This window comes from Nothobranchius furzeri, chromosome 2 (assembly GCF_043380555.1).
Source record: "Nothobranchius furzeri strain GRZ-AD chromosome 2, NfurGRZ-RIMD1, whole genome shotgun sequence".
NCBI classification, from domain to species: domain Eukaryota; kingdom Metazoa; phylum Chordata; class Actinopteri; order Cyprinodontiformes; family Nothobranchiidae; genus Nothobranchius; species Nothobranchius furzeri.
The window spans coordinates 28,447,943-28,462,579 of record NC_091742.1 but is presented as its reverse complement, the minus strand read 5'-3'; the positions used below and the strand labels follow the sequence as shown (position 1 = coordinate 28,462,579).

General features: G+C 41.5%; 1 long non-coding RNA gene across 1 annotated transcript; it reads left to right on the top strand.

The window, feature by feature from the left end:
- Nucleotides 1-1,617, top strand: LOC139063515 (uncharacterized). The gene is made up of 4 exons (XR_011516876.1): nt 1-140; nt 669-764; nt 847-934; nt 1,393-1,617. It is a non-coding gene; the product is annotated as an uncharacterized lncRNA (long non-coding RNA).
- Nucleotides 1,618-14,637: the final 13,020 nt, after the last annotated feature.

The window sequence follows — 14,637 nt, the reverse complement described above, 5'->3', positions numbered from 1 at the left end:
GTGTGTGTGTGGGGGGGGCGCGCGCGTGCGCGTGGTTCGTTCGTTCCTGTCTCCAGGCTAGTAAGTACTGAGGGCTTCATCTATCTAAAAGGAGTCATTTGCATCTGAATGTGGCAGCACCGGGACACAGCAGCAGAGCGGTAAGCTTCATATAACTCTAAAATGTCGACAAACTTTACTTTAGATTTACGGGCATTAGCAGCACTAAAGCGTTAGCATCCGGCTTGCTATCGCTAGCACAGTATGCTAGTAAAGTTAGCACCCAGATCAATGTGGATTTGGCTGATTTTCGTGGAATAAAACGTGATTTCTGATCAACGCCTTCTTTTACACCAGATGATAACCTCCCACTGATTGTAACAGCAGAGAGCCTGTGTGTTATTCTACGTGAGTGTGATGTAATCTTAGCATCCAGTAAATAAAGTCCCATATCAGCTAAAATGCAGCGTGACAAAGTCATTAAAGTGCGTCAACACAGTGGATTTAATAGTTTTAAAGAACAATCTCTGAGTGGAGTGAGGTTAGTTTTTTGTCTCACTGCAGATATAAAAACTAACTTTATCAGTCATACGCAGCAAAGCTCACCGTCTGTATGTATGAGCGTGAGCGTCGGAAAGCTGATAAAATCGGCTGTAAAACAAAAGTAAAAATGCTCCTTTGCTTTTTAGAGTCAACATCCAGAAGACTGGAGCCGTGTTTCACTGACAGGCTGTCAGACTAAAGCCCTGATGAGCTCAGCTGGGGCAAACTGGTCTGATGTTTAGGTAAGTGAAGATCTGCTTCTCCGAGATGCTAGTAAAAAATAATTTAGCCAGCTTGCTAATGTTACTTTTCTTCTCTTCTAAGGAACACAGAACGTTCAGATGTTGGCATTTCACGTCACCTACTGAGGAAGGAGGCTCACCAGTAAAGAGACGGTCTGGACCAGACCAAAGTTAGTGATGACACACCTCAGCCACCCTCATCATTAAGAACACCTCACCCCCTGAATCACTCCGTCTGATGACAGCAGAGTGATTTATTTGATGTTTTACTTGTTTAATCTGTTTAGAAATTATTGAATTACATTATTTTCTGTAATCGACCATCTGATCTGGATGTGTGCAGAATAACTTTCCCCAAATTCAGCAGCAGCTGGCCTACAAAAACAGCTGCAGCATGTAGTAAGTCTGTCTGCACTGCTCTCTAATGAGCTTCCTTTCATAAGGAATCATTTGTATAATTTTAGTGTCACTATTTTATTACATTTGTAGGAAAATATGAAGTCACTGCAGCAAAGTGAACTTGTGAACAAACACAAACGTGACTATAAACATGAAAGCTAAAGAAACAACTTTCCTAAAGCTGCTTGTAAACAAAATATGTCATTAAAGTTATCGTCTATCATTGCAGAATATGGCGATGACATCATGGAACTGGTCTTTGGAAAAGTTTTCCCTGAACCAACTCCGTTTCTAGATGAGGTAGAGAAGATCTGCATCTCACCAACCCTCTGGTCTCAGTATTCAGACAACGGAGGTCTCCCACTGTTATCCAGGACCAGTTTGAAGCCCACATACTTCCCCTCCCTCATCATCAGGAAACATCAATCCGTATCCTGAGGACAACAGAAGACGGCAGGAGGACAGGAACTCTGAGACCTAGACACCACCAGCACCGAGACACAAAGCACCTGTGTGCACAACGCCTGTTTAACTACTAAAGCCTGTTTATTATATTGTTCTACGTATTTGCTGTGAGGTTAATACTTAGAAAATTTGTATATTAATGTAAACAATTAAAAAAATCACTGATTGTATGTTTTCTTTTAGATGTAATGGTCCAAACTCAGCCTTGTAGACATTTATTGCATCCTGTAGGTAAATACACAGAACAGGCTCAGATCCAGGATGACCCAGCATGCTCTTCTTCCATTCTGGCTGTTAGGGATTGTATCAATAACTCAATGCCTACTGATGTTTCCACCTAACGGTATTTATTTAGAATACAGGTAAGATTTAACTATATTTGTTAGCAAAGCAGACTGATCTTGGGAATTTCACTGCAGCACTGATGTCCACCTCTCTGTACACATTAGAGAGAATTACCACTTTTCAGCTAAACACATTTAATAAAGATATAGGCTACGCATTGCAGACAATAAAAACAAAGTTGTAAGCATTAGAATTATAATGATCACATTAAAGAACATTTGGAGGAATGTTCTTTATTTTTGACTCGAATCTCAAATCTTTAAATTAAAATGTAACTGCTTTTTATCCATTTTCAGCCATTAAGACACCCAATATAAAATAAGACTACTTATAAAATTATTTATAATTATATGTATGTATATATATAGATAGAGATCTTAATAAAATGTATTCTTTTAATGGTGTTTTAATGAGCTGTATCATTTTTTAAAACATTTTTTATAGAAATAAATAAGCAAGCAGCATTCCTTGTGTGTGTGTGTGTGTGTGCGCGCGCGCGCGCACGTGCCTGCTAGCTGATCCCTCCGTCGGCAGTGACGGGTGTGTGTGTGTGACTACAGACAAATGCATGAGAGAGTTAGCAGCCTTGAAACAGCTTGATGAACTACCCTCCCCACATGTTTTAAAAATGCTAATACGCTATGCTAAATCTGCTATGCTAAATAATGATTTCTCTATAGAACTACAAAGTCCGACTGGGGGAGGAGAGTACAGGTCTGCACTATGGAGGGGGGCGGAGTTTACAGCTCCTCCTCCAGTTTAAAGAGACAGTACCCAAAAACGGCTCGTTCTCAAGACTCTCCTCAGAACAGGGGTAGATGAGGGTCTGTAGAGCAACAATAATGAGGAAATCAGACCAAAGAACTGCAGTTCCACTGTATTTAGACCCCAACTGAAGGATTTAGATGTAAAAAGGAATAACTTAAAAGCATGTTATGTCTCCTTTAATAAAACCTATCCAGTGGTTCAGGAGGCGTTTTGCTGGCAGAAATAGGTAATACCATCATTTCTCTTACTCTTAGCCTTTTTAGCAGGTGATAAAAACATTTTTGTTCATTTTCCTCTTGTCTCCAGCTCACCCCTGTGCTGTGTTTTTTAATTCCCCCTGCACACCTCTCTTCCTCCTGGCTAACAGGCCTGCTTCCACGTCTGGCTGCTGGCATTCCCGCCTCTGCCTCTCTTATATAAACCATAGAAGGCAAGCAGAGCAGCAGGCTTGCTCAGTCTATATATGCTGGTTTCAATGAGCCTCAGTGATGCCTGGGGGGGCTGTTAAGCCCTGCAGCCTGTGCACTGGAACATACATAAAGATAGAGGGCCCTCAGAACAAAAAGCCCAAATCCTTATCCCTGAACCAGCCAGCCATCCTCATCGTGTTCAGAGTAGAAATGAATAGGCTGACGTGTCTGTTCCCTCTGTCTGTGTCACACACTAATGCACAGAGCTGGGGGAAAAGAGGAGCTCTTATTGTGAAATAGATGCATCCTAATGGATTACAGAGTGAGGAACAGAGAGAGGAGATGCACTAATGGAGCTCGCCATCATCCAATCCAAAATATTTACATCAGCCTTTAAATAGGAACAGTCTCTCATTCCTAGATGATTACAATCATGCACTTGATTCTGATGGACCAATGAGAGGACCTGTGCACTGGTAGAGCGGGTGGGGGGTGGGGGGGTTACAAGCATCCTAAGTAATGAGGTCAGTAGTTTGTTGACACTTTTCATCATCGTCTAATCTGACAGAATGCTGGTGAAGGTTCTCAGTCATCCAGGTCATGGTAATCCAAATGGGTACAAATGAAGGAGACTGGACTTCTTTAGTTTCTTGAAGATGTTTCGCTTCTCATCTGAGGAGCTTTGTCGGTTCCGACTGGAATATGGGAGAGTCAAGTTTATAAGCTGTAGCTGTGTGTTTTTACTTAAAGCGTCTTTCCGGAGTATTTCTCTTATCCGATGGCACCATCTAGTGGCTGACAAGCATATCACACTCCTGTTTTTTTTAAGATGGTGACTTCACATTTCTGTTTATAAACGTGCTTCTGTAGCGACAAACAGCTAAAACACGTTGTTTTATGAGTATTATTCTCATGTCATGTTGTGTTCTCATATATTTATATGTTAGAGACTTACTTGTCCGTGAAAAGTTCATCAACTCTGCATCAGCCAAGGTATTCTTAAATGTGAAGCATCTAAGCGGTAGTCTAACGCTATTGGTTAGTTCTGGTTGCACGGAGCTCAGTGGGGCAGGGGGCGTGTTTAGCAAAAAAAAAAAAGACGTATTGCGTACATTACATCATGGATCATTATGAGATCATCACTTTTACGGATTTCTGAAAAATCATACATCATTTCTGAAAGGGGAAGACTCCGGAAAGCAGCTTTAAAGAGCAAGTCACACCAAAATCAACTTTTTTGCTGATATTTAGTATAAATGAGCGTCTAATAGTGTTGTAGACATGTGTAGTCATTATTTTTGCATTTTGATGCATTTTCTTTGAAAACTCTAAATTCTGCCTAAAAACATCAGTCTAGCGCCCTCTTCAGCTAAAATGTATAGAGCACATTTATTTTGAGTCGGTTTGAATTCAAGGTAGCCAATGGCTAACAAGAACGATGACTGATGTATTCCTCCGCCAGCCTGATATGACTTGGTCACTTAGGATAGTTCTATTAGATTTTTTACATTATTAATAGTGTTGTGGATTTTTAATATCTTCCACTTCAGGCTTCTCATTCCAACATTATTTATTGGAAGATCAAGTTCACTTAAATTTTCAACACAGAATGCCTAGTGGGTCTGTCTCTGGGGGGGGGGGGGGGGTGTCTCTAGTGCTCCCCTTTCAGTTACCAGAAGTTATTTGGGGTTTCAGAAAAGGACAGGATTCAGGAGTCTTACTCTGTATTATCTACTGATAGTCTGACATCTCACCTCTGATCGGCTGGTTTCCTAGTGAACTAGCTCATGACGGAGGCCCACCCTGCTAGTTTCAAAACAGCAGGAGACAGTCATTGTTCTCACAGAGTGTCATCTGCATATAGGTGATCAGAGACATTATGAAAAGGCTCAGTTATCTGTCCAAGAGGGTGTATGTACAGTAGAAACAACAGTGGACCCAAAACAGTGCCTTGTGGTACCCCACAGAACAGATCAGTAGAATCCAACATGATTTGGTTTCTACAGACATCGTAACTTCTGTTAGAAAGGTTCGATCTAAACCAGTCTAGAACAGTTCCAGAGATCCCCACCAAGTCTGTTAATGAAGGTGTTGTGATCAACTGTGTTAAAAGTAGCAGAAAGATCTAACAACACTAACACTGTGAACTCCCCGTTGTCTGCAGCCATCATGATGTCACTGGAAACTTTAAGCAGAGCTGTTTCTGTTGAATGCTTCTCACCAAAACCAGACTGGAATTTATCTAAACTGTTGTGTAGTTCAAGAAAAGTAATCAGCTGATCTGCCACAACCTTTTCCAGTATTTTAGAGATAAAGGGTCCTTTAGAGATGGGTCTGTGATTTTTAGGCCGCTGAGATGAGTCCAAACTTGTTTTTTAAGGATAGGTTCAACATGCATGTGTGAAAACAGATGGTACAGAGCCAGATTGTAGGGATAAATTAATAAAATCTACAATGCATGGGCCAAATACAGTTGATTAGGATCTTATTCTTGCATTAGCAGAGGAAAAATAATTAAAGAGGCAGGAAATAGATGTAAAAATGTTGCTACAGCAACAAGAAACAGCTGAAGGTGAATTTGGGTGCATCAGGATGCTCATCTGGATTGCTGGTTGCATCTTGCAGCCCCATCTGAGTCCAGCTGTGAGATGTGCACGTTTAGCATCCCTAAACATGTTCTTTGCACGCGCAGGGCCCAGTTGTCCCGACAACACTTGCATCACACAAAGATGCAGAGAGTAAAATGAGTAATTTAGCACATTGTGACACTTTCGTGGTCTAATTAGCCCTGGTGTTGCAGTAAACACACCTCATTGGCCCTGCAGTTCGGGTTACTCATCAAGTATGGATGGAGCTGAAGATAGCCAGCCTCATCCTGACTGATGAAAGTCACGGTCTAGAAGCTCCGCAGAAGCAGAAGCATCTAGAAACTTGGGGACAAAATGGTTCATCAAAGCCCTCGTCATGCTCCGGTTATCTGTGGAGTTGGTGAAATCCTGACCACATTCATGCATGCTTGTGAAACCAGTGAAATGAGAAGGGTGGGGGGCTCCAGAGTGATGCCGTGTAGTTTTTAGAGGGGTGGATGATTCGCTGCTTTGATGCAACGATGGGGGATTTCCTATTCCTCTCTGCTGCTGCAGCAGCAGCGAGCGTGGCCAGCGAGCTGTGATCAAACCGAGCTTTCATCACTCTGAAGGCGTCGGCAGCAGGGTGCCCCAGATTACCACCCCCCACCCCACAAGGCAGAGGCTGACCTGTTTCAGAGTAGCTCTACTGACACCTACTGTACACAGAAGAGATGGCACGATGTGAAAAATAAAGGATGCATTATTTTGCAATAAAATAAATGTTGCATTTTTTAAAGTCATAATCTTGAAGATAAGAATAAATGAAAATGATAATTAATGCGAGCAAAGATAATGAATTAAAACAGGAGCCGTGTTAGTTTACCGAGTGGCCTTCTGGCAGGAATAAGTAACTGAGATTTAACAGCGCAACATGCTGGAAGAGCCGTTTTCCATCAGAACCAGCTCAGCATTTCCTTCCAAACAAGCCTTGTTTTTCACAGTACCATCAGTACCATCAGGGCTCAGCTCACCCCAGTGAGGAGCTAGCGTTGAGCACTGCTGCAGGATTCCTCCTTGCATGCGACAGCATTACATACGATTTTATTGTAACGTGTTAGTAAACGGTCAATAAAATGTGAGAGGTGTCCAACTAATGCTAATGGAATATGACTTAGTGTTTTAGGAGAGATGTGAAGTCTGGGATTACAAGGATAATCTGGCTGAATTTAGTGATGTTTCATTAGTTATCAGTTAATCCTAACTAGCCAGTGTGCAGAGCCTACGGTACCGGTGGTGGAAGCTCCTGGTAGATCCAGGCGGTAAAGCGAAGTCGGCTCAACAAGGCCGATGACTGGTTAGACTTCTGGGGTATTCGAAGGCCGTAGGTCCATGAATCCAGCTCGATATTTCTTAAACTCTCAACCAGTGTTGTGCAGTTACTGTAACTCCGTTACATTTGTCAGTAACTAATACTCATATGCATTAATTTTTCAAATACAGTAACTCTGTTATCGTCACACTATGGTGCGTTAGCTAACTTTGTAGAGTTTGGCAAAAAAGGCAGCTGCGTGCTACTTCCTGTTTACAGCGGGAGTGTTTGATTTGGAGACCTCACAGTCATGGCGGATCAAAGCAGGAGCAAACCGAGTTTCTCTTCATGGAAATATGCTCACTGTTTCACATTAATCGAGCACAAAGAGAAGAATATTCTTGTCAAGTGCAACCTATGTCTTTCTGGATCAAAAATCCTTTCTACGGCAGCAAACAGCAACTCCAATTTGTCAAAGCACCTCCAGAAACGACATCCTTCCACAAAGCTAGTTGAGAAGCCGGATGCTAACCCCACTCGCGAAGCTAGCCATGCCCTGCTAACCAAACAACAACAGTTAGATTTTAACAAGACTGTTAGCGTTGGCCAAGGAGAGATAAACAAGGCCGTCGCACGGTTTATTGTTGAACATGCAGCCTGTTTCAACTGTAGAATCGCCCGCTTTTCGGCAACTGATAAGTATGATACCATGTCCAAGCGGCACACGGCAAATGGGAAGAAAGACTTTTTCCGACTACCTGGATAAGGAGTATTGAAAAATGGAAGCTGAGCTTAAAACGGCACTGGAGGAGATTGATCACATTTCCACTACAGCAGATATTTGGACTGTCCACAACAAGAGCTACCTCGGGATAACTGCTCACTGGATTAACACCACTACCTTTAGACGCCAGAAAGCTGCCCTGGCCTGTAAAAGGATCAAAGGTAGGCACACGTATGATATAATTGCTGCCGAGATTGACCTTATTCATTCACTGTTTGGATTGTCGACGAAAGTTACAGCTACAGTTACTGACAACGGCTCCAACTTTGTGAAAGTCTTCCAAATGTTCCAACCAGAGTCGCTCTCTGGCGATGATGATGATGAAGAAGATGGTGAAGACGTCATCTTCACTGATGTTTCAGAGTTGCTCAGCACCGCTGCAGATGGGGGAATTGTTTTACCTCCCCATCTGAGGAGTGCCACTCACACTCTTAGCTTGATGTCATGTTCTGATGTGGACAAGTGGCTGCTTTCGAATCCTACTACTAAAAATATAAATAGAAGTGCGACAGCCAAGTGCTCAGCTCTGTGGAGTAAAGCTAGCAGATCGACCTTGGCCTCAGAAATAGTGGGAGGTACTGTTGGCAAAAAGCTGCTGGTGCCATGCTCTACAAGATGGAACTCTTTCTACGACGCTGTGGCGAGGATCGTTGAAATGCCCACAAGTGACTTGAAAACCATCTCTGATCGTTTAGAGTTAAAATGTTTTAGTGAGAAAGAGCTTCAGTTTCTGAAAGAATACTGTGCAGTCATGAAGCCACTCACAGTTGCTTTGGACATCCTACAAGGAGAAGAGAACTGTTACTTTGGCACCCTCCTTCCCAGAATAGTTAGCTCCACCCACTCCTGCATCATACATTAGACCTTGTGCTGACTTATGGCATAGTGTGAGGAAATAACGATCTTTCCACATAATCCAGTCCTCTCGGACCACTTTCTGATAACCTCTGAGTTTTTTATAACTGAGTTCTCGAGACATGAAAGTAATTTTCACTATAGTCTGTCTCTATCTGACAACGCTGTTCCATCTTTACTGTCCTCAGCATGTCAGGAAAACGTAGCAGAGGGCAATATTTTTATTTCTAGCCCCTCACAAATTGATGCCTTAGTTCAGTGGTTCGCCAGGACCTCTCCACTTTAAGGGATTAAAACTTCATTTATTACTTGTTTATAGCCTGCATTTTGCTCACATTTTTTTTCATGAGTGAAAAGTTTACTGATATTAAGACAGGAAATAATTAGTACAGAAAAGGTAACACACTTTTAAGAACATTTTGCTCAGCTCACTGTTTTATTTTCAAGTGTCAAAAGTTCATTAAAGGTAGGACTGGTTGATTAATCACAGCCTTTACAGTAAATAATCTAGTATAAACAGTAATATACACATTTAAGTACATTTTGCTCAGTGTATTTTTTATGTGTCGAACGTTTATTGAAAGGAATGATTGATTTATCGGTGTTTACAAGAAACAATGTGTTCAGAAAAGTAATACAAACTGTCAAGCACATTATGCTCTCTTTGGTTTTGTTAATGACTTTGTTCTGTACTGGAGCCTACTATTACTGTTATCTATTGAGTCAAAGAATATTAAAATGTGTTTGAACAATTTCATCATTTCTTAATAATGTTTGTACTGGAAGAGAGAATGGGAGGGGGTCGTCAAAAATTTTACTGGTAAAAAAGGGGTCCTTTGGGAAAAAGGTTGGGAACCACTGCCTTAGTTCATCATGTTACTTCCTCTTTACGTGTGGCATTAGATGATGTTGCCCCTTTAAAAAAGAAGGTAATTAAGCACAGCAAGTTGGCTCCCTGGTTTAATTCTCATTTACCAGCTTTAAAACAAAACTCTAGAAAATTGGAGAGAACATGGCGCTCTACGCACCGGGAGAAGTCCTACTTACCCTGGAAAAATAGTCTTGTGCTTTATAAAAATAAGCTTCGACAAACTAGAACTGCTTATTTCTCAGCATTAATTGAGGAGAATAAGAATAATCCTAAATTTGTTTTCAGTACAGTTGCTAAACTTACACAGAAACATAGCTCTGAACCATCTATTCCCTTTGCCCTCAGCAGCAATGACTTCATGGGATTTTTCACAAGTAAAATTAATTCTATTAGAAACGAAATCTTTAGCATCCTCCCTAATGCGATTTCTTCTTCCTCAGTAAGTGAGGCAGCATCAGAGGTGACTGTAGAACCTCATCTGTGCTTGAACCGTTTTGATCCAGTTGAGCTTTCAGAGTTATCAAAAATATTAGCTTCATCTAAACCTTCCACTTGCATTTTGGATCCAATCCCAACCAAATTATTTAAAGATGCATTTCCTTTGGTTACTGCCCCCATTCTAGATATAATCAATCTATCCTTAGTGAATGGGTATGTACCACAGGATTTTAAGGTTGCTGTAATCAAACCTTCACTTAAGAAGCCTTCTCTGGATCCAGATGACCCAATGAATTATAGACCAATATCGAACCTTCCATTTTTATCCAAAGTCCTGGAGAAAATAGTGGCCATCCAAGTATGTGAGCACACTAATGATCTGTTTGAGGAATTTCAGTCTGGTTTTAGAGAGTATCACAGCAACTGAAACTGCATTAGTGAGAGTTACAAATGATATTCTCATGGCCTCAGATAAGAATCTTGTGTCTGTTCTAGTCTTGTTAGATCTCAGTGCTGCCTTTGACACAGTTGATCACAATGTTCTTTTAGAAAGACTTGAACATGTTGTAGGGATCAAAGGAACAGCGCTAGGCTGGTTTAAATCCTACCTGTCTGACAGATTTCATTTTGTAAATGTACATGACAAATCTTCTTCATACTCCAGGGTTACTTGCGGAGTACCACAGGGTTCAGTGCTTGGAACAATTCCTTTTACTATATATAAGCTCCCAATTGGTAAAATCATTAGACAGCATGGGATAAACTTCCACTGTTATGCTGACGATACTCAGTTATATTTATCCATTAACCCTGATGAACCTAATCGGTTAGGTAGATTACAGGCTTGTCTTGAAAACATAAAAAATTGGATGGCTCAAAACCTTTTGCTTTTAAATCAAGACAAGACTGAAGTTCTCATCTTTGGACCAGAAATCCAGAAAAGGAAATTGCTTAGCCAATCACCTGACCTGAATGGCATTACATTAATCTCAGAGAACAAAGCAAGGAACCTTGGTGTTATCTTTGGCCAGGACATGTCATTCAAATCCCAGGTTAGTCAGGTTTGCAGGATTTCCTTCTTCCACCTTTGGAATATTGCTAAGATTAGAAGCATCCTTTCCAGGAGTGATGCTGAAAAACTAGTTCATGCATTTATTACATCAAGACTGGATTACTGTAATTCATTACTCTCAGGAAGTCCACAGAATGTAGTTAAAAGTCTTCAGCTTGTCCAAAATGCTGCAGCTAGAGTTCTGATGAGAATTAAAAAGAGAGAACTCTTTTAATGGTGGTTCCCAGAATATCTTAAAATAGGATGGGAGGCAGATCTTGTAGCTATCAGGCTACTCTCTTGTGGAACCAGCTCCCAGCTTTAGTCTGTCAGGCAGACACCTTGTCTACTACTTGGTGTATATGGTGTGTGTGTGTGTGTGTGTAAGAATAGGCTTAAAACATTTTTATTTGATAGGGCCTATGGTTAAAATCTGATGATAGCCTAGATCTGGACAAGTGGGGGATTACAGGGAGATGGAGTGTACAGTCGGTAAAGAAGACTCTCCCTTGTCCTGCCCCCAACATGCCTCCATCTAAAAGGCTAGGTTATCCAGAGTTATCCTGTAGTTATGCTGCTATAGGCTTAGACTGCTGGAGGACACACTGACCATTTTCCGCACTCGACTACTTTCTTCTACAATCTGCTCTTTAACTGTATTATTTCCTGCTATTTCAGCTGTTAACTTTATTTTTTCTCTAAGTGTTTTTCTCCCCAGAAGAAGCTACAACGATGTTCTGCTGAGCTGTGGTGGCCTCATGGAGGGGGCCATCGTCTAGCACACTGCTGCTAACCACTTAAACATTCTCCCTCTCATGATAATAACTTTTAACTCTCTTTGACGTTGAATGTGCTACTACTAGTTTACCCGTTTAATTATAGATTCACTAGAATAAATACAATAAAGTTTATCTCTCACTAAATAGAATATGTAACCATAGAAACACTACTTGGTATACAGGTGCTGGCCAGTAAATTAGAATATCATCAAAAGGTTGAAAATATTTCAGTAATTCCATTCAAAACGTGAAACTTGTACATTATATTCATGCAATGCACACAGACCAATGTATTTCCAATGTTTATTACGTTTAATTTTGATATTTATAGGTGACAACCAATGAAAACATCAAAGCTGGTATCTCAGAAAATTAGAATATTCTAAAGGCCAATGAAAAAATGTTTGTTTCTCTAATGTTGGCCAACTGAAAAGAATGAACATGAAAAGAATGTGCATGTATAGCACTCAATACTTAGTCGGGGCTCCTTTTGCCTCAATAACTGCAGTAATGCGGCGTGGCATGGACTCGATCAGTCTGTGGCACTGCTCAGGTGTTATGAGAGCCCAGGTTGCTCTGATAGTCGTCTTCAGCTCCTCTGCATTGTTGGGTCTAGCGTATTGCATCCTCCGCTTCACAATACCCCATAGATTTTCTATGGGGTTAAGGTCAGGCGAGTTTGCTGGCCAATCAAGGACAGGGATACCATGGTCCTTGAACCAGGTGCTGGTGGTTTTGGCACTGTGTGCAGGTGCCAAGTCCTGTTGAAAGGTGAAGTCTGCATCCCCATAAAGTTGGTCAGCAGCAGGAAGCATGAAGTGCTCTAAAACTTCCTGGTAGACGGCTGCATTGACCCTGGACCTCAGGAAACAGAGTGGGCCAACACCGGCAGATGACATGGCACCCCACACCATCACTGATGGTGGAAACTTTACACTGGACCTCATGCAACGTGGATTCTGTGCTTCTCCGCTCTTCCTCCAGACTCTGGGTCCTTGATTTCCAAAGGAAATGCAGAACTTGCTTTCATCAGAAAACATAACTTTGGACCACTCAGCATCAGTCCAGTCCTTTTTGTCCTTGGCCCAGGCGAGACGCTTCTTGCGCTGTTTCATGTTCAAGAGTGGCTTGACACACGGAATGCGACACCTGAATCCCATGTCTTTCATGAGTCTCCTCGTGGTGGTTCTTGAAGCGCTGACTCCAGCTGCAGTCCACTCTTTGTGGATCTCCCCCACATTTTTGAATGGGTTTGTCGTCACAATTCTCTGCAGGGTGCGGTTATCCCTAGAGCTTGTACACTTTTTTCTACCACATTTTTTCCGTCCCTTCGCCTGTCTGTTAATGTGCTTGGACACAGAGCTCTGCGAACAGCCAGCTTCTTTAGCAATCACCTTTTGTGTCTTGCCCTCCTTGTGCAAGGTGTCAATGATTGTCTTTTGGACAGCTGTTAAGTCAGAAGTCTTCCCCATGATTGTGGTGCCTTCAAAACAAGACTGAGGGACCTTTTAAAGGCCTTTGCAGGTGTTTTGAGTAAATCAGCTGATTAGAGTGGCAGCAGGTGTCTTCTATATTCAGCCTTTTCAGAATATTCAAATTTTTTGAGATACCAAATTTGGAGTTTTCATTAGTTGTCACTTATGAATATCAAATTTAAATGTAATGAACATTGGAAATACATTGGTCTGTGTGCATTGCATGAATATAATGTACAAGTTTCACGTTTTGAATGGAATTACTGAAATATTTTCAACCTTTTGATGATATTCTAATTTACTGGCCAGCACCTGTATATGGTGTGTGTGTGTGTCTGCTCTGTCTTCTCCATCCCCAGTGAGTCGTGGAGGATGGCTGCTTATACTGAGCCAGGATCCTCTGGAGGTTTCTTCCTGTTAAAAGGGAGTTTTCCTCTCCACTGTCGCTGCATGCTTGCTTAGTATGAGGATTACTGTAAAGACTGACACTAGTCAGTGACTCGATGCAACCTGCTGGGTTCCTTAAATAGGAAACGCGTTACTCACTGGCTTAATGAGCTGACCTGCATTGGAACGTTTACTGTATGAAGAGCCTTGAGACGACTCTTATCGTGACTTGGCGCTTTATAAATAAACTTGAATTGAACACAAAAGTAAGTCTTAATATCATTTAGGTAAGTACCTCCCCTATCGCCAGGGCAACTACACACTGTCACTTTAAAAGGGGCAGCAGTACAACAGGTTGAGCGGGTCGCCCAGTAATCAGAAGGTTGCAGGTTTGATCCCGGCTCCGGTGGTGCTGGTGGCGGTCGGTTAGGGTTATTCTTCTGCATTGAGACTCGAAGCAACCTGCTGGGTTCCTTACATAGGAAGCTTTTTACTGATTGGCTTAATGACCTGACCTGTATTGGAATGTTTACTGTGTGAAGGTCCTTGAGACGACTCTGGTCGTGACTTGGCTCTTTATAAATAAACTTGAATTGAATTTAAGTCACTATTATATTAAGAAGTAACCAACATTGCGCAAATAAAATGTCACATTTCATCGTCTGGCAGTTGTTTTTATTGATGAGCTCAGATTGGGCTCTTCTCAGAAAGGTACAAACAAAACTTTAATGTTTTAAACATGCATTGGCACAGTGATGCATAAAAAAGGAAGCAAAACCAGACTTTCTGTCAAAGGTTTTCATCAGCAAACGCCGCATGGAGCTTTAAATCTGCAGGTAGGTAATACTTGATGTATACAATGAATAAAGTATGTATAAAGTTTTAGAAATACAAAGATCAAACATCTCCTACAGACTGGTTGGCTGGAGAGAGTGAACAGGATAAAATCCTTACTTTGACCTTCACA